Here is a 21,413-nt window from a genome sequence, read left to right as displayed (position 1 = left end):
CTTGGTAACGGAGCACCTCTGTTTGGGCTCCTCCATGAGTCACACGGAAGCGCCATCTCTGTCAATGCCGGTGGCCTCTTGGCTTCCTAGGCCAATCAACAGAGCCTTCCGAAGCCATACAGACCTGTTCCAGCCCACTGAGGAGAGCAGGCTTTAGGCTTAAAGCCCTTGCTAGAAGGCAGAGAAAGGGGAAGTGTCCCCAGGGCTTAGCAGGCTGCTCCTCCCCCTCCTAAAGTTTTAATTGCACATTTTGCCCCATTAAATCAGAACTGATGAAAACTTTACAACTGTGGGTTGTCTGAAAATTGAAAATCACCTTGGAAAACAACAATGTCGTTGACTATAGAAGGCAATGTCTTCAAATCAAGTAATGATGTGATGTGTGTGGTTAACTGTATCTGCGCAGGAAGTGGTTTTATTTAAAAGTTTTTTCTGCTAACTCCACCCCGCCCCTCCACCGCCCCGCCTTTTATTTTTTTCTTCCAGTACTGAAATTAAGCAGCATCCAACCTAGGCCTACTCTTATGACATGTGACTTGAGTTGACTGTTTTTCGTTTTTGTTGAAAGAATCATTAACAGTTAGAAGTTGATGAAGTTTCAATAACAAGTGGGCACTGAGAGAAAGGTAAGTGAGTTTTACTTTGTATTAAACATGCAATTTAAACTTGAAAATATTTGGCAGAGTATTCTATGCTTCAGTAGCAACATACAAACCTTTCCAACAAAATTGTAACATTTTCACTTGTGACTGAAACATCAATTTGTTTCCTTTGGTGTAGAGAAGAATATTGTTTTTTAAATTTGCAACCATTAAATTCTAAAGTTTTTAAAAGATATTACACTAAGATTTTATAGGAAAATATTAAAAACAGAGTAAAAGTAAACTTTTAGTTTCAAAGTGCTTCAAATACTGAGAGAAAATGTGAGACTTTGTATCTTTGACTGCTTTATAAAGTGCACTCTTCATGATCTAGATAATAAAGAGAAAAGGGCATTTTGTAAAAGTAAGAAATAACATCTGAATTGCATGCAGCATGAAAGATAGCTACTGTAAAGTATTGTATTAAAGTTAGCATGAGAAACCCTTGAAAAGGTGTAGTTTATTTAATCTGTAGTCTATTAAATGGCTATTAAAAAGCAGGAAGCTTTCAAAATGCAAAAGAAAGTTCTCTAACATGACATTTGAGTTTTTTCCGATAAATTTTATTTAAGATACAGGGTAAAATGAGGGCAAGTTTCTATTTCATAAGTAAAACTCTGCATTTAAAAGAGAAGTCACAGATGACTTCACAGAGGATTACTTATGGGAAAGAGGCAAATTAGAAATATACTTCTGTTATTTAGGTAATTATATAATTTTCTTTCTTTGAGATTTCCAAAACAATAACCTTAGAAATTAAAATAATTTGTTAATCATAAACTGAGAAGAACTTTTCTTTTATAGTGACTTCTTACCTTTACAGAATGTCTTTATGTGCTGTAACATATGTATGAAAAGTATAGAAGTATTGCTAATCTCAGAGACAAATACCTAAAATAAATCTGACTGTAGATTTTTGAGGGAATTTTAATAAAAGCTCCAGATATTATACACTCTTCCATAATATCATTTTTATTGTACTGTTGGATGGGGGACATGATGACCCCACAACACTATTTTTTTATGTTATTAAAAAATGGTTACAGGGTTGATAAGTGGCAACAATTTTCTTTTCTTTTATTGTCTTCTATTGAATGACTCATATAAATGATTTTTGATGTGGTCAATTTGGTAGGAAATTATTATTTACACTAGTATACTCCATTTTAAGACCTCCTCAATTGTCAATACTGAAGCTAGCTACTTGTTGACTATTAAAATGATCTTGGAAAAAACAGAGATTAGGACTTGATGTTCAATACATTTTTTTTTATTGTTAGAGTATAAGAGAACCCTGCTAATATTTATTTGCTTTGATATTCTGATTAGCTTTTCAATTTGCTCACAATGGAAAGCCTTATTTAAATTTGTCTTCAATATTATGGTTCTGAACATCTATAGAAGCTTTATAATTCAGATAGCTTTGGTTGATATGTTATTACTTTATTTCATTTTACTATAAAAGAGCATCACATGAATAAACATATGTAGTACTTACACGTTAGCAAGAATGTATATCTACATAAGCATTTGGTACTGAAAAAGTCCACTACAGTTTTTTAAAAGCCAAATTATTTTTTAAATGATTGTTTCTTGCAGAAACTGTTAAATTAAAATGCAAATATTTTATGGCGTATGTGTAAAATTAAGAATTAATTAAACATACTTATTATGAAATTATAAAGAGCAACAGGTAGAGATGATAGACATATAAACGAAGATGTTCTCATTTTGTAGAAACCAGGTATGTGTTATCCCTGGAATGCACAGATCAAATCTTAAGAGAATAAATTACAAATGAGTTACTATAAGTTATTATAACTTTATGCATTTTAAGTGAATAGGAAAAAATTCTGATGAAATAAAAACAAGGCAGAGGATCTCATCTGGAAAGTCATTTTTTAAAGAAAAATATGCTCTTCCACTTCGAGCCAGGATTCAGCAAAATTCTGAAAGGCTTGATATTCCTTCTCTTATTCTTTTTAAAAGCTCTATCCCAGAATGGCCTACTCTGTCCCTAACTTAAGGTCAACCATCCTTGGTACCTAGAGAAACAGACCATACTTTTAATTTTTTTTCCTTCCCAACACGCCCCCACTGTTGTTAAAAAATGTACACATCCTATTTTCCAGAAGTTAGAGCATCTGATGAAAAGAATCCATGCTCACAAGAGAAGACTCCAAAGCTTTGTTTCTTGTAACTTGTTATTCAGGACTCCCCTCCCTCTAGTAGAATTTTAATAAGTTCTCTCAGCAGACAAGATCCAAGGGAACAGCTAAATGTTGACTACTCGGTCTCAAGTGAGGAGACTAATTCCATGACAAATAGTTTTGGGGAAATATTTGGGGGCACAAAGACTGTTTTGTTAACCATTCATCCTGTCTCTGGCAATTAACCCCAGAATATCCTGAGAATGTTTTACATGAAGGGTCCATCACAGAAATATGTCCATTTCGTTAAAATATACCTAAAGAAATATATATGTTTCTTGCAGTGGATGAAAATTAACTGTACTATATTTTCAGGGTATTTTGCTATTCTCATACAATTAGAAACTAACGTAATCCAATGTTTTACATGTGTATTTTAAATATCATTTAATATCCTGAACACTTTGGGCACCATATTTTTTGTACTGCAAGATAATGTTATATAACTAAACTATAAAATGTACTTATAATTATTCTAAATTTCAGCTTATAGTAGATAAAATGCCTTTGTTTGCAAATGATAGAAAATAAGCTAAAATTACCCTAGGAAATAGAGGTAGGCACTGATCTGTATAACTGAAAATCCAAGGAGAGAAAAATCAGGCTGGACCCAGCAGCGCACACAGGATTACCAAGACCATTTTCTTCATTCCCTAGCTCTTGTTCTCTCTTTTCTATAAGCACTCTCTGGCAGAAGCTCATACTAAGTTGACCAGGACGCTTCAGGTTTACATCTCACTCTTTTAGAAAACTTTGTACAAAAGAGTGTCTTTCCTCCAAGGCCACAGCAAAGATACTTCAGATTAAGATCTGACTGAATAAAAGCAGGTCACGTGACCATGCTGAGCTGCCTTTGAGATTCAGATACCCTGAGTGATCAGGTAACTGGCTTACTCTTGCACTGATGAGCCACCTTCCCCTGCAACACATGGAGTCTCAGCTGAAAAGAGGGGGCTCCACACTGAGGAACTAAAATTCTTCCCTCAGAAGAAAGAGAACTTCATATCTTAGAGCTGAAAGCCATAGAAAACCATTACACAGCCACATAGGGTAACATTTAAAAGCATTACTTGGGATTTCTCTGCTGGTCCAATGGCTAAGACTCCTGGCTCCCAATGCAGCGGCCTCAGATCAGATCCCTAGTAAGGGAACTTGATCCTGCATGCTGCACCTAAGACCTGGCACAGCCAAATAAATAAATATTTAAATAAGAACAAAAGAGCTACTTAAACTTTCTAAGCTCTGTAGTCAGACAGAAACAATGTCAGTTTAAGAGTAGGTCTAAATGAAGCAAATGTTTTAATTAAACTGAATTTTAAAATATTTTCCCACAGCCATTCCTATGTGCTTCCCAGGTGGCTCAGTGGAAATGAATCTCCTGCAATGCAGGAGAGGTGGGTTCGATCCCTGGGTGGGAAAGATCCTCTGGAAGGAAGCGATGGCAACCTACTCTAGTATTGGAACTTGAAAAATCCCATGGACAAAGGAGCCTGGTGGGCCATAGTCCATGAGGTTCCGGAGTCAGACACAGCTGAGCCACTGAGCACACACGCACTCCATGTATAAACCCTTGCCCCTCAATACTTATCTTCTAAAAGTTTATAATATCGTTGTTGTTTACTTGCTCAGTCGTCCCACTCTTGGCAACCCCATTGAGTGTAGCCTACCAAGCTCCTTTGATCATGGAATTTCCCAGGCAAGAATACTGGAGTGGGTAGGCATTTCCTTCTTCACAAAATCTAGTAAAATCATTATATTAATAATTATAATGGTGACAAAATATATCAAGTACCATAAAAAGATATGAGATGTTCTATTAGGATTCAGACCTTCGTTGAACATTTTTGTCTTCCTGTTATATGCCAGGCAATAAACTAGAGAATTTTGCAGACATATCATTTACCATATTCAGTCAGAGAAATCAGGACAAAATTTTTGAATAAATATGTGTACAGCAGTTCCCCCTTCTCCAAAATTTTGCTTTCTGCAGTGTCCATAATCAACCACAGTCCAAAACTATTGAAGACAAACTTCCAGAAATAATTCATACATTTGCAATTGTTCACCTTTCTGAAGTAGCTTGACGAAGTCTCACCTCGTCCTGCTCCTGCGAATCAGTCCGGAGTCTAGCGTTTCCTCTGTAACTCACTCCTCAGCCATCTTGCTTATCAGATCCATGCTCTCCTGGGTTTGAAGTTTCGCGTTTGTTCTGGAGTCCCCCTTATTTCACTTAATACCGGCCCCATAGCACAAGAGTAGTGCTGCTGGCCTGGTTGTTTGGACATGCCAATGAGAAGCCCTGCGTGCTTCCCCTAAGTGAAAGGGTGTGAGAGAAAAAAAAAAAAAAAACATATATATGTCGAGGCTGCTAAGATTTACAGTAGGGGTGAACCTGAATCTTCTATTCATGAAATTGTGAAGAAGGGAAATAAAATCCTGTGTGCTTTGCTGTTGCACCTCAAACTGCAATAGCTGTGACCACAGTGCATGGTAAGTGCTTAATTAAGATGAAAAAGACATTAAATTTGTACAGTAAAATAATTTGTGTGTGTGTGAGAGACCACTGTCCACATAATTTTACAGTATGTTGTTACAATTGTTCTGTTAGTAGTTGTTAATCTTTTCCTGTGACTAATTAACTAAACTCTATCATAGGTTTGTATACTAAGAAAAAACATTGTCTATATAGGATTTGGTACTGCCTGTAGTTTTGGGTACCCATTATGGCTCTTGGAATGTATCCCCATGGATAAGGGGGTGCTACTGTGGTAGTTTCCAGAGAAAGTTAGAACTGGGGAGATGAAAAACATTCTAAGGGACAGGAAAGAATGTGTCAAAGGATGAAAACATGGAGTAACAGAATTTCCAAGGCAGAGTGAGTTGTCTCCTGCTGTTAGCGACAAGTATACTAGTAAGAGGTTGGGGCAGATAGTTTGAGATTCTAATAGAGTGAACTTGCTGAGCAGATCATGACTCTATAGAATAGGTAACTACAAGGTTGTTAGGCAGGGGAAATCCCTAATTGGATGGCCATAATTGCATCTGGGTGGGTTATGTAGCATCAGGATTTGTTTACTTCTTCCATAGGACTTACTGTTGATGATATACTCTTTAGGGTGGTTTGGAGAAATGCTTGTCTTCTATGAAGAGAGGTTCTAATATAGGCTGTGCTTATAATATTTTGTTTTTTCTTCTATATTGTGGAACTCTGATTGGTTGTTTTTAATTTTGAGAATAAGTGACACAGTGAAATGGTTTGAAAACAAAACCTAAATATAAGCATTTTAGTGAAAATCTTTCTTATTTTCCTGCTTCTATAAACCTCTGTTTTTTCCCACCTTAACCCAACAAGTAACTACTTTTCATAGTTTTTTTAAAAAATTCCTTTTATAGTTTTTTTTTTTTATGCAGAAGCATATATGTATATACACACATGTATGTGTGTAAATATCTTTATTACATTAAAGGTAGTATGCTATATATATCTCTTCACTTTTTTCTTTCAGTAATATCTTGGAGCTATTTTAATTATAAAGATAATAAACTGTCTAATTCTCTCTCTCTTTGTTTATAGCTGTACTGTATTCCACTCTGTGGATATATTGTACTTAATCTAACCAGTGTCTTTTTTAAAAGAGTCATGAGTGCTTTAAATTTTTTTTTGCTGCTGAAAAGAATGTTTTAATATAATTGTGTACATTTGAAAATGTATCTATGGAATGAATTCCCAGAAATACTGTGTTTTTATAAGCCAAGAGATAAAATGGTACTGATAGATAGATAGACAGATAAAATGGTATTGCCAAACTGTCCTTCATGTTAGTTGTAAGTTTTTGAACTTCCATCAGCACTTATTGAGACTGCTGGTGGAGGCTTCATAGCTTTTCTAACAGATTGTGTTACCAAACATTTCAGGTTTTTCCAGTCTGTAGAAAACTGTGTCCTCATAAAGTTTTATGTAATATTTCTGTTATTATGATTGAGATAAGCTTGTTTTTTAAAAGGTTAGAGGTCTTGTTGTTTTTTTACTAATAACAGAGTGTATCCTTTCTCAACTGTATAATTAAGGACCAAAATCTTAGTTAAGTTCAAGGCTAGAATGAGATATTAAAGGAAGTAGGGAATTGAGGCTAGTGTATATAAAATATTCTTTTTATAAAGCTTGAAATAGGCAATAGCTAAAATGAGTATGAAATATGAATGTTTAAGTGAAGGGAAAGAGAAAAGAAATGAAAATAAAGAAAAAATATATATATATATTCAGATATCCAACAAGGTCTCAGATGATACAGTACAGATTGGTGTAATCACTAGCTCAAATAGATAAGTTAACCTGAAACAGAAGGAAGAGCACTTTAATGAGTGTGTATGTAGATGAATTGGATGTAGAGACGATGAAGTGAGGAAAGGAAGTTGAAGGAACACTTTCTCTGTTGATTCTATCTTCATTGAAGTGGTAGGAAAGCACATTTGATGAGAGGGAGTATTTAGGGGATGCCAAAAAATAGGCAGACTATCTTATTTTTAAAAAATCAGTCTTGTCAAAAACATACAACTGTGAATTTTAAAATTGATTTTTCTCTTTCAATGGGCATCAGCCCAATTCAATTCCATAAATAATTTTGAGCTCCAACTAAGTACAGTGTATTATGCTAGGAATTATTGGGGATACAGAGTCAGTGTGCTATCTAGCCAGTGAAAACTTCTTAGGTAGCTAAGTGTATAAACATAAGAATTTAAATATAAATTCATAAATTTAAAGTCAATGCCTTAGAAATATTACAGAATATGCTATTGTCAGAGACTGGTTGTGCTGTGCTGTTCTCAAATGCTCAGTCATGTCCGCTTCATTGTGACTCCATGTACTATAGCCTACCAGGCTCCTCTATCCTTGGGATTCTTCAGAATAAGGGTACTGAAGTGAGGTGCCATTTCCTCCTCCAGGGTAGCTTCGCAACCCAGGGATCCAACTGCTTCAGTTAAGTCTCCTGTGTTAGCCTGTGGATTCCTTACCATTAGCACCACCTGGGAAGCCCAGAGTTTCATTTTACTAAACTCGGTGGCTTATTTATGTCTTCATGTTATTCACATGTGAGTTGCATCTGATGCAACTGAACATTCCTTCTCTCTTGAAATTCTCTCCTTATTTAAATTCTATGATATTTCATTCTCCCAGTTTTTCTCCAAACTATTTGGATGCTCCTTTTCTGTCTCTTTGCTAGCTGTTCCCCATTACCCAACCCTATAAATTTTAAAATGTCCTGCACTTAATCTTCATATTTCTACTTTTTCGGTCCTAGCTATTGTCTTCAAGTTTATTTCTATGCAATATTATATATTGCCATGATTTTAAATACTACCTAAGACTCTTGAGAGTCCCTTGGACTGCAAGGAGATCCAACCAGTCCATTCAGAAGGAGATCAGCCCTGGGATTTCTTTGGAAGGAATGATGCTAAAGCTGAAACTCCAGTACTTTGGCCACCTCATGCAAAGAGTTGACTCATTGGAAAAGACTCTGATGCTGGGAGGGATTGGGGGCAGGAGGAGAAGGGGACGACAGAGGATGAGATGGCTGGATGGCATCACTGACTCAATGGACATGAGTCTGAGTGAACTCCGGGAGTTGGTGATGGACAGGGAGGCCTGGTGTGCTGCGATTCATGGGGTCGCAAAGAGTCGGACACGACTGAGCGACTGAACTGAACTGAACTGATATTCTAATTAGCTCTCTAGACCAAGCCTTTTGTTTTTTAGCACTAAAGCCGTAAATGCTATTGCCTATCATCTCCACTTGAATGTTGCAAGAGACAACAAAATGAGTATGTTCAAAAACTAAGCTCCTAATTACTCCCCATCTGCCCCCAACCCAGCCTGCCTCTTCCCTATTTTCATTTATCTCATTTAATGGCACCACCATTTATCTCTCTGTTCAGGATAGTAAATAAGAATTATCTCCAGTTTCATTCCTTCTCTCATACTCCCTATCCCAAACCAACATCCAGTTAATCAGCAATAGGCAGAACCTGCAAAATATTAATTCACCTCCCATAATCCTGTTTACTTTTCTCAGTGTTGGCTCTTAAAAAGGTATATATATATTTTTTTTTTTTCAGACTATTGGGTCTTTTTATTTTTTGTTTGTTTGTATACTGAATATTCCTCAAAACACCGATAAATGTATACACTACAAAACGTGGCATTTAGATGACATCACAATTTTAAATAGAACCACACTTACTAATTTACTTCCTAGCTTCAAGTTAGAGATAAATCATGTGAAATATATGGAGCAATGTTTATTTGAACATATTTAATGAACTGAAAAGGTTGAAGAAATAGGAGCTTGTAGAATGTTCCTGTCAGATTTTCTGACCCTATAATTGTTTTGTTTGTTTTTGTTATATCATTAAGTATCATTTATATAATTTATCATGTAATCATTAAATGATAAATGTAATTTAGCATTTTCTTGCCCATCTGAGGGCAAGAAATCTGTCTCAAAAACATCGGTGAAGACAAAGATACAGAATAAAAGAAATATATTAAATACACTTTTAATATGTTTTATGTAGAGTATTTTTCAAATTGTTGTTACTACTTACATAAACCCATTTTTAAAATCTATTCATGAATTTTTATATTTATAAATGTTGGTTGGGTATCTTGCTTTTATTTAACTGGTTTTCTCTTAGGAGGAATGAATTAAACATTAAGCAAGGGGTAAATGTATATCAAGATATCCCAAATTTAATCACTTCTTAACACCTCTACTGCTGGAGAGTTCTCCTGACTCATTTCCCTGATTCTACATTTCCTGATAATCATTTTCTGAAGAGTAGCCAGAGTAACTTTCTTAAGACTTAAATCATACAACTCTCCAACTAAAACATTCCAAATGATTTTCTATTGTACTTTAATTCAGTCTTTTTCCATGATTTTTCAGATACTCTGCCTAATTACTCTGCTTTTGTTTGCTTAAATGGCATTTTGGATATGAGGAATCATTATTACATGTGAAGTCATTTAGTGGCTGTCTTTACCCAAAACTGAATGCTCTATGAAAGTGTTGACTTTTTCTGCCTCTTTACTACTGAATACTGAGAATCTGGAACAGTGGTAGGCGTATAATAAACACTCTAAATATTTGATTAGTGAAAGAATAAATAATATGAAAGCTGAATGTGGACTGTGGAGCCAGGGAAGGTTTTCTGGAGATTTGTGACTTCTGTTGGGTCTCACAAATAAGATAAACTTAGGGGAAAGAAAGCTAGAAACATATTTCAAACAATGATACTTTATGGACTCCTTTTGAGTAACATGACAGTGCCGAAGGTGGGATTGGAACATTGGATCCATTCTATACTGTGGCGCTTTTCTGAAACTCCAAATCAAACAACCCTCCATCTGAGAACATATTGAATAAACTGATTAAAAAAACACCAACTACCTCTTAGCATTTAAATTTTAAGCTGTTTCTCTAAAACCATGGTGTTACATTGAATAATTTTACTTATTTTAGATTCATTTCCTAAACAATTAGAGAACTTTTTGTTCTAGTCTCTGCTGATATAATGACAAGCTTGGAGTCATAACGAGATTTCTTTTTAAAATAGCTGTAAAAGGTAGAATGCTCAGGAAGTTGAATGCTGTGTCAAGGGAATTTTTTTTTTTTAATTAATCTTTCTGCTTCAGTTAAGTTCATATTAGAACTTTAAGGGATAGAAACTGAACAGTGAGGCCCATATTAATCTTTTTCGCCTTTCTGCTACATGCCCTGGGAAATCAAGTAGTCTGAGCCTCTATTCATACCTTGATGGTTCTCCTAAAGGAAGTAGAATGTAGGAGGAAAAAAATGAATGTTGATTTATCCCAGTGGTGTCTCCAACACTGTGGTAGGTACCATGATGTTAGGCTAAACAAACAGTATTCCTTTCTTGTCTAGATACTTGCAGTAGCATGAGACATTGTTAATAAAAATGATTATTAGAGTGGGATTATTAATAGTAATCATTAGTGCTATGATTTATTCACTGTGTATTATGTATCAGGTGTTTTGAATACTTAATAGCATTTGAATCCTACAAACATTATGTAAGGGAGTTAGTATTCCCATTTTAAAGATAAGAAAGCTTAGGTTAAGTGGTTAAGTGCCCAAATTTATAGTGCTATTGGTAGGCTGAATCATGATTCGTATGAAGATCCACATGATATAAAATTCTTGTTATTTTCCACTATGTCATGCTATCATTTCTAAGCCTGTTAGGCGTCGGTAGTTAAGCCATACTGAACCTCATTCAGGAGGCGCTATAGTCTGAAACAGTTTAGAAGGATCCTGCTCTGTCTCATATGTAAAAAAACTATTCCATCTGTAAAAACCTGTCCCTTATTCATATATATATGCACACATCTACTTTATGTACAGATGTTATAAAATATGTGAGGAAGAAGACATTTTTTGCCTTAGTTTCCTGTTTCTCTTTTCTTATCTTCCCTGGACCCTATGTTTCCTTTCAGCCCTTAGATCCCACAAATTCTGTCCTAGAATCATGCTGTCCATTATGGTAGAAATTAGCCCTAGATGGCTATTTAACATTTAAAATGCATGAATCTAAATTGAGTGTTAAATAAGCACCAGTTTTTGAAGACAATAGAAACAAACAATGTAAAGTATCTCATTAATATTTTTACATTTTTATATGCTAAAATTATGTCAACATAGGGAATTAAATAAAAAAATATTATTTTAATGGGGTCACTTCTTTCATTTTCCTCATACAGGATGGCTACCAGAAAATTTTAAATTACTCATGTTACAACTATTTCTAGTGGATGGCAAAATTTTAGGCCATCTCTTCTTCTCACAAGATTACTTGACATTCTTATTCATTTTTATGATTTGAATTTAATCAATATGGGCCTTCAATTTTTATGTTTGGCTTTGGTCTCTCTCCCAGTATTGTTCCTGGTTCCGGTTGTCACTTGATACCTCTTCCCTAATGTCTAGTCAGCAGTTCAAACTGAGTATACACCTCATGTGAAAACCATAATCTCCCTACAGAATCCCCATTCTCTTTTAAACTTCAGTTAAGTTCTTCAAATCACCTAAAGAAGTAAGCTTGGGATCTCCATGGACTCCTGTCCATACATCCAATCAATTACCATTGGCATTCAGTTCCTTCTCTCTGTGTTCAGTTATTGTCTTAGTTACTCATTTGGTTATCCTTTAAGGCTTGTCTAGACTATGGCAAAGGGTCTTACTTTAGTACTCATTTCTCTTACGTCATTTGGCCTATGTAAAGTTTATTTTATGTCTTTATGGTGATGGTTGGGTTCAAATTAATTAATACAAATAAGAATGTCTATTGTCTATTTATAATCTATTTAGAGTTTTAAAAGTGACTTTGCATAATTATTTTTATGTAGCTATTCTAGCAAGCTAGTGGAAAAAGCAGATTTAATAAAAGACAAGGAAGCTTGGAGAAAAAGAAGTGTTTGAGGACAGGCTAAGGACATATTCTTCCCAAATTCTGGTCCAGAACATTTTAATTTCTTATGGAGATAGTAAAGATTATATTTATATATAAGTATATATACATATATATGTATATATGTATATTTTACATGGAATATATTGCTTTATTGGAGAAGGCAACGGCAACCCACTCCAGTACTCTTGCCTGGAAAATCCCATGGGCGGAGGAGACTGGTAGGCTGCTATCCATGGGGTCGCTAAGAGTTGGGCATGACTGAGCGATTTCACTTTCACTTTTCACTTTCATGCATTGGAGAAGGAAATGGCAACCCACTCCAGTATTCTTGCCTGGAGAATCCCAGGGACAGAGGAGCCTAGTGGGCTGCCATCTATGGGGTCACGCAGAGTCGGACACGACTGCAGCGACTTAGCAGCAGCAGCAGCATTGCTTTATACTTTGTGCTAGTTTCTGCTGTACAACAAAGTGAATCAGTTTTACATATACATATATCCATTCTTTTCTTAGGTTTCCTCCCATTTAGGTTATCACAGATCACTGAGTAGAGTTCCCAGGGCTGTACAATAGGTTCTCATTAATTCTCTTTTCTTTTTACATAGTAATGTACATATGTCAATCCCAGTCTCCCAATTTGTAGTACCACCTCCTTCTCCCTTGGTAAATTTGTTTGTTCTCTACATCTATGACTCTCTTCTAATAGCAAATAAGTTCATCTATACCATTTTTCTAGATTCCACATCTGAGAGACATTATACGATATTTGTTTCTCTCTTTCTGACTTGCTTCACTCTGTATGACAGTCCCTAGGTCCATCCATGTCTTGAAAATGGCACAGTTTTGTTTCCTTTTATGACTATTATAATACTCCATTGTGTGTGTGTGTATATATATATATATATATATATATATATATATGCCACATCTTCTTTATCCTTTCTTCTGTTGATGGACATTTAGGTTCCTACCACCTCTTGGCTATTGTAAATAGTGCTCCAGTGAACATCGGAGTGCATGTATCCTTTTGAATTATGTCTTTCTCCTTATGTTTACCTAGGAGTCGGATTGCTGGATCATATGGTCAGATTTCTGATCATACAGCCAGATAGATAATATCTGGTCATCATGGCTTGGCTGCTCCCCTCCTCATACTTTTTACCACATAGTAAATTGTAATGTAGGTGCTTCCCTGATAGCTCAGTTGGTAACGAATCCACCTGCAATGCAGAAGACCTGAGTCCAGTCCCTGCACTGGGAAGATCCCCTGGAGGAGGGATCTCAACTCCAATATTCTGGCCTGAAGAATTCCATGGACAGTAATAGTCCATGGGGTTGCAAAGAGTTGGACATGACTGAGTGACTTTCACTCACTTCGCTCATGGTAGTTCTATTTTTGCTTTTTTAAGGAACTTCCGTATCATTCTCCATAGTGGCTGTGAAGTGAAAATGAAAGTGTTAATCAGTCGTGTCCGACTCTTTCTGAGCACAGTCTCCTCAGTCCACAGAATTTTCCAGGGAAGAATACCAGAGTGGGTTGCCATTCCCTTCTCCAGGATATCTTTCTGACCCAGGGATCAAAACCACATCTCCTGCATTACAGGCAGATTCTTTTTTTTTTTTTTAACTTTACAATATTGTATTGGTTTTGCCATATATCAACATGAATCCGCCACAGGTATACTGAGCCACAGGAAAGCCCAGTAGTGGCTGTACAAATTTACATTTCCACCAACAGTGTAGGAAGAGGGTTCCCTTTTCCCCACACCCTCTCCAGCATTTATTGTGGAGATTTTTGTTTGTAGATTTTTTTGATGACAGCCATTCTAACCAATATGAGAGATAGTAAAGATAAAAGAGTATTGCCTGGGAAGTCAGAAAAATAAAGTTAAATCTTGGGCTCCATCAGTTGTTAGATAGTATATATGTTATTTTATACAACTTACTTAATCTCTCTGAGCCAGAGTTTCCTGATTTATTATTGTTCCTAAGCTGCTAAGTCATATCTGAATCTTTTGTGACCCTATGCACTATATAGCCTGCCAGGCTCCTCTGGCCATGGGATTTCCCAGGCAAAAGTACTGGAATAGGTTGCCATTTCCTTCTCCAGGGGATCTTAACCCAGGGATTGAAACCGCATCTTCTCCATTGACAGGTGGGGTTCTTTACTACTGAGCCATCAGGGAAGCCCTGATCTATAAAACAAGGCTTTTTCTCACAAGATTAAAAAAAATAATAATGTACATAAGGAACTTTGCCTAGTTTGTGTCATAAAATACTGTTTTAGAAAGATTAAATGTAATGTGAATAGTAGTTGTAGTATAACTGTTCTATCAGATTGTCTTGAAACACATGATGACCATTTTCCCCTTCCGTATGATATAAAAATCATGTCAGGATAATTTTGGTTTATTTCAACTCTGATTAGTCTGACAAGATTATGAAACTCGTCAAAAGCAATTTCTTGCTATTAGTTTCATTTCCTCAGTACAGCTGTGTGGGAGACAAGGAAGGAGGCTCACTCTTTTCTTGTTTATTTACCAATTTTTGGTTGATATGGAGAATTTCCTTTGAGCAGTTCACGATGTGTCCTAACCAAAAATACCCTTTAATTTTGAAAAATTAATATTCATCACACAGAGCAGTTAAAAAAGTGGAAGGCAGCTACTGAATCTTGGACCTAAAATTAAAATGAAGCAAAGACGAACTACATAAACTAGGAGAGAGCAAAAAAAAAGTAGGTTTTTTTGACTCACTTTTATATTATATCTGATTTTTGCCTTGGATTTTAAAGTATCAGTGTAGATTGTTCACAAAGCATGGGGGTCCTAGAAAAATACTCTCGGGGAAAAATAAGAAAAGATTTTGGAATGTCCAAGGTCTAAGGTGCTGAGCCAGTGAGCAAAGTCTTTTTCTGTTTTTATTCTGTTTTGTTTTCCCCTTGAGGAAACCTGATGAAGATTTCATGTATGGAGGTAGACTGAATATACCAATCTCAGTCCTAATTCTGAAAGCGCTTGGTATTAGGCCATCCATTAAATGGTAGAAGGTGTGGCAGTGGGAAGTCCCTGACAAAATACTTGGGAGATAAGTGGCTGTGGGGTTGTCCCTGGAGAATTAGCTGCTTTTTACAGGCCAGAAGTTTTAGATTAGAAGTCTGGCTCTAAGAAAGGGGATTAACAAGTTTACCATAGCTGCAGGGTGGGAAATCAGTTGGAGAGGAAAACCAGAGACTAGTCAGCATGGCAGATGGGTAGAGAGTATGTCTTGAGTCATGAATGGAGCCAAGGTGAGATGCAGTGGATATTCTGACTTTCCCTGACCATGGTGCACTGATCCCAGGTCCATGTGGCAGCTTTTGATGTGGAGAGTAGAAAAGAAGCACGAGAATCCAGTAACACTTGGGACTGCGAATCATGACCGTTCTAATATGGTGGCAAACTTGCACTTGTTGCAAATGCTCATTTTAATACTGGAAAAATTAGAAACAAAGAATTTCAGTCAGGCACCAAATGTTCTTGGTCCAGTACAGTGTATCAACACTGAAAAAAATACAGCATTTGACTTTTAGGAGTCCAAAGTCAATTTGGCAGGAGGGACATCTAACTCAAGTAGAGAACAGAGAACAAAAGAAGTCAGGATATGATTATCTGCCAAAATATAATAGAAACAGTAAAGGAGGTCAGAGCAGAGAGGGGGAAAAGGAACTTGCTTAGCAATAGCAAAGAGCACAGCACAATATCCTATTCGTGGTCATTTCAGATCATGTTGAAAAAATTGTATAAATAAATAATGTTAATCTCCAGTGAATTTCTTTCTAAAGTTGAGATACAAATGCAGTCTCTTGATTTTGTTCTCCATTTTCAATCCTATCAGCTTGGATTTAAAAATAATAAGATATTGAAAATCATACCAGTTCAATATGCAGCAGAAACTCTGCTCAACCCACAAATCAGAGAAGCAAAACTCTTAGAGGTGATTGACTCCTGGGGTCACAGTCACAGATATCCCCAGGTCAGTCAGGTTATCTATGCAAATAAAGGGTGAAGGGAGAGAAAGCCTGATTCAGAGAGAACTCATTCTGTTTACAAGATACTGAAGCTACACATCTCCACCTGATAGTTCTCATGCATACCTTAACCAGTTCTTCACATCTCATCATTTTTTAAGAGAAGACACACAAATACAGACTTGTTTTTAGAAAAAGTAAAAATTATCATGTTTCAATTGGAAGCTGATTCAAAATTCTCCAAAACATTGTTCAGGCCCAACAACATATGTCTGTGGGTTGAATTTGGTTGGCAGTCTGCCGGTTTTCCACCTCTTCTTGAATTTATAGCTGCTCCTAAGAAAGCAGGAGCAGGGTGTAATGATTAGAGAGAACTAGAGTCCTCTGAGTAACTTCTGTGCACACAATGAATCCTAATAAATGGCTGGAGACTGACTAGCACATTTACTTTATGAAAAAGCTTCCGTTTATCTATAACCTTTTCATTTAGGCCCTTCTTTTGTTTGTCTGCCTTTCACAACTAGGCTCATTTACTTTACTTGGAAGAACAAACTCTTCTGCTGCTAGTCCTCCTCAAAGCATTGTTTTAACCATTAAGATGTCTCCAAAATTTAACTTTTCTAAGTAATAACAAATATAATAATCTTTAGTTTCCCTGATGTTCACAAAATCATAAAATATCAAATACAGATCAGAACACCTATACTTGTAAAGGATCAATTGTCATAGGGCAAAGAAAAGAGAGTTTTAGTTTTGTATACCTTAGGTGGCAATAATAATAGTAACAACAATTTAAATGTGTATGTGCATGCACACACATACATGTGTGAAATTCTCAGTGCATAGGATGAGGAAATATAGCCCAAGTGTGGTTGTATAGCCCATCATATGTGTTATCTCTTAATAGATGATTATCTCTTTTCCAGAAGTAGTCATGACAATGGATATAAATGATATGGGAGGACACAGAGAAAAAGAACTACTGTTCAATAATTTTTAATTAGGTAATCTGATAGACATTTTAAAATTCTACCATTTATGAATTCCTTTTCACTTCAAGATGTCCAAATCAAAATCCTATATTTTACTTTATGAGGGGTCTAAATTAAGACAGAAATTTGGCTAAATTACTTCAAATTACAGTTACACTCAGTTAGCTGGAACCTAGTTTGATAATGCATACAACTATCTCTTCTAACTCCTACTTCCTGAGTAGAGGCCTCTGAAATCTACTTTGAGGAAAGACAAGCAAAACCACTTATTTCAGTGGGAAAATATCCCCTAAACAAATCCTGGGTTGAGGTTCCTAACAATGCAGCTGAAGCTCTTCAAGCAATTATAGCAACATAAGAGCCTTTAGTTAAGCAGCCTAGAAAGGATACAATTTAAGATATATAATAACAGAGGATATTATAGTATCTTCAAAGACTAGCATTGAAAAACACACTCAAAAACTTTTAATTTAAATAATGTGGACTGCTAAAAATGTTTACTATTTTGATATTCTTGACTTGATGAAAGAAAGCTTTCAGTTCAGTTCAGTTCAGTCACTCAGTCATGTCCGACTCTTTGCGACTCCATGAATTGCAGCATGCCAGGCCTCCCTGTCCGTCACCAACTCCCAGAGTGCACTCAGACTCATGTCCATCGAGTCAGTGATGCCATCCAGGCATCTCATCCTCTGTCGTCCCCTTCTTCTCCTGCCCCTAATCCCTCCCAGCATCAGGATCTTTTCCAATGAGTCAACTCTTTGCATGAGGTGGCCAAAGTACTAGAGTTTCAGCTTTAGCATCATTCCTTCCAAAGAAATCCCAGGGCTGATCTCCTTCAGAATGGACTGGTTGGATCTCCTTGCAGGCCAAGGGACTCTCAAGAGTCTTCTCCAACACCACAGTTCAAAAGCATCAGTTCTTCGGTGCTCAGCTTTCTTCACAGTCCAACTCTCACATCCATACATGACCACTGGAAAAACCATAGCCTTGACTAGACGGACCTTTGTTGGCAAAGTAATGTCTGCTTTTGAATATGCTATCTAGGTTGGTCATGACTTTCCTTCCAAGGAGAAACTTTACTGTCCCCAGATTTCAGATTAAATTTGAATGAAAACAGCAATATTTTATGGAATCTGTTTTGTTCTCACACTAAATATCTTTTGATGTTTAACAAGGAAGAGAATGGCTTTCCACATGTTCAAATTGTTCAAGTTGTTTTACTCAAACTTACTATGTTTATGATATAAAAAACAACAACAAAAAACACTTGATGAAAGTTCTACAATAGACCTAGATTTCTTGTAGTATAAGCCAACTTGGTTTTTCCTTGCAGCAAAAGTTAGGACTGGATATATGTTCTAGATAGCTAAACATCATATTTTAATTAATCTCAAATAAGACATTCACAGTATTCCTTACATGTACCTAGGTGTCTGTGTGTCAATCTATATACTAGATAATATATAATTAATGCTAAATCTATATACTAAATAATATATATTTATTTAGCTACCTACTCATTTCTCTTCTTGCTGTTCTCAACTGTGATCCACACACCACTCCCCCAAAGCACCGGCATATTCCAAAGGGAATTTTAATTACGGAAAACTTAATTAGAGCAAAAATATTAACAAGTATGAACCTAGTACCATTGGTCTTTAAAAATAAGACAATTGTAATAATTGTTACAATTTTAGGACAATGACGATATAAAATTAAAAAAAAAAAACTATATAATTCTGTCAAAGTTTCTCATCAAAGTTCAATGTGCATATGAATCACTAAGGGTGGTGGCCAAATGTGTTCTTTCTCAGGCTCATTCTCAGTCCTGCTAAATGGGAATATCTTTGGAAGGTACGGTGAAATATGCATGTCTGTGAAGCTTCTCACACTGATCCTTGAGAATCACTGCTCTACAGCTGTCAGCTATCTTCTTTCTCACTTCTAGAGTCTTTTTTTTTTTTTTTTTTAGCTGAAGTTGAGTTATTTCTGACCCTGCCTCTCATGGGAAAGCTTAATGTAGGGGATCTTTAACTAATTCCAGTGAAATGGAGTTCTGTGAATTTAATAATAAACTGTAACAAGTGATTATGGCTTTTAGTCTGCACTTAAGATACACAAATCAAGTATGTTACCTCCTTGTTTACAAGTCCCAGTGCCTCAGGAAGTCACACCTTCTTCATTAGGCATAGTTTTGTCCCTGACTACAACATCCTCTATTGGAAAACTGGTCATTCATTGCCTCATTTTCTTGCTAAGATTAAAACCCCACCTCTCTACTAACAGTCTTCTATGTGGGTAATCGAGCTGGCTCTGAACAAATACCCAATGTTCAGAACTCTGACTGTAACAAACCTCCTAGCTGATAAAAATCTGCAAAGCTGAACTTCTGAGGATTGCTCCTCTAAGAATGGGTATTTTTTCCTACTTGTTAAAAAAAGCTTTTTATTCAACTTGTATCCCCAGTTACCAAGTATTTACCAAGATTGTAACTGAATAGTTATGTAATTATTAGACTCAATGGTACCTACTGTCGATACCTGTGGATAAGAGAGCTCTTCAGCATCTGTTCACTTCAGATGTAGAGCCAGGTCCCAGGTCTTGTTTCACCTAGATAAATCACAAGAAATGACAGTTCCTTCTAATTAATATTTATATATATATATATATATATATACACACACACACACACACACACACACACACATGTGCTAAGTCGCTTCAGTTGTGTTTGACTCTGTGTGACCCTATGGACTGCAGCCTTCCAGGCTCCTCTGTCCATGATATTCTCCAGGCAAGAATACTGGAGTGTCTTGCCATTTCCTCTCCAATATATATATGAGTTATTTATATAGAAAGAACATTATCCTACCTCACACAAACAGCAATTATTTCCAGAAGGATCACAGTTCTAAAAAAAAAAAGTTTAAACACCAAAGCTTTTTAGAGGAAAATACATGAATAGTCTTTGTAGCCGTGGATTAGGCAAGGACTTCTTAAGAGGACAAAAAGAGCACTAATCACAAAGTTAGATAAGTGATACATTGGATATATTAAAGCTAAATCTCTACTAATGAAAAGATGAGTGAGTAAAAAGCAACCTACAAAAAAAAGAAAATCACTATTGCAACAGATATACTAAAAAGAAACTTGTATTCAGGATATAAAACAGCTCCTACAAATCAGTAAGAAAAGGACAATTTTGCACAGATACTTCCAAAGAATATCAAATAGCAATCAGCTACACAAATGAAATTTTGAGTGAAATAAGCCCAGCAATAAAAAGTATATATTCTAGGTTTCTGTTATATATAAGTTCAAAATAGACAAAACTTAAGAAGGTAGAATGATGGTTATCACTGATGGGGTTGGGGATGGACAGTGACTGGAAGGGAGCTTCCGAGGGCTTTTGGAGTGCTGTTGATTTTGAGTTTCTCAGTTTGGGTGTGGTTACATGAGTATGCATTCAGTTTGTGACAATTCATGTTATAAAAATACAGGCATACACACACATAAAAAAATTGATTTAAACTGTATTTTAGGCATATGTTATTGAGCGAGAAAGAAATCATTTTTAAATGCATTTAAAAAGTTATTCTGAAATATTTGTATCTTAATGGGGCTATCATTGTCACAGTGATGGACCATATTACTGTCCCATTCTCAGACATGTCCCTTTGGCACTGAAATCCAATTCAATCAATTCAGAGTTTGAAGACATGGGCATTAGGGAAAAACTAATAGGATACAATAACAAATTTGCTAAATAAAACAAATGTCAGCCACATTTTACTACCCTCCATTACTGACTCTCGTTAATTACTGTCGAACACTCATTATGCAATATGCTGCTTCCCCATATTTTAACTTGGGCAGGCCAAGATGGAGATAGAGGGAGCCTAGTGTACTGCAATCAATGTGTGATTAGATTTCATCTGCTTGATAAAAGGGCTTTGCAACTGAGTCATGTCCTTTAGGAAATAAATGCTATAGGACATGAAATTCCAGGAAACAAGCCATCACAGGTTGAAATGTGTATTTTTGCACTTGATACACTTCCAACAAAGATCAGAGA

At 36.0% G+C, this 21,413-nt stretch overlaps 1 protein-coding gene across 2 annotated transcripts in view; it reads left to right on the top strand.

Moving 5' to 3' along the window:
• Positions 1–518: 518 nt before the first annotated feature.
• The window catches only part of ARHGAP15 (Rho GTPase activating protein 15), a 698,504-nt gene continuing 677,609 nt past the window's right edge, over positions 519–21,413 (top strand). Inside the window, exon 1 of one of the 2 annotated variants that reach the window (XM_024977977.2) lies at positions 519–626. The gene's annotated coding sequence lies outside the window, so the exon portion shown is untranslated. 2 annotated transcript variants of the gene reach the window in all.

Source organism: Bos taurus, chromosome 2 (genome assembly GCF_002263795.3).
Source record: "Bos taurus isolate L1 Dominette 01449 registration number 42190680 breed Hereford chromosome 2, ARS-UCD2.0, whole genome shotgun sequence".
In the NCBI taxonomy this organism is placed as follows: Eukaryota; Metazoa; Chordata; class Mammalia; order Artiodactyla; family Bovidae; genus Bos; species Bos taurus.
The sequence above is the reverse complement of the archived record's forward strand: the minus strand, read 5'-3'. Positions and strand labels throughout refer to the sequence as shown.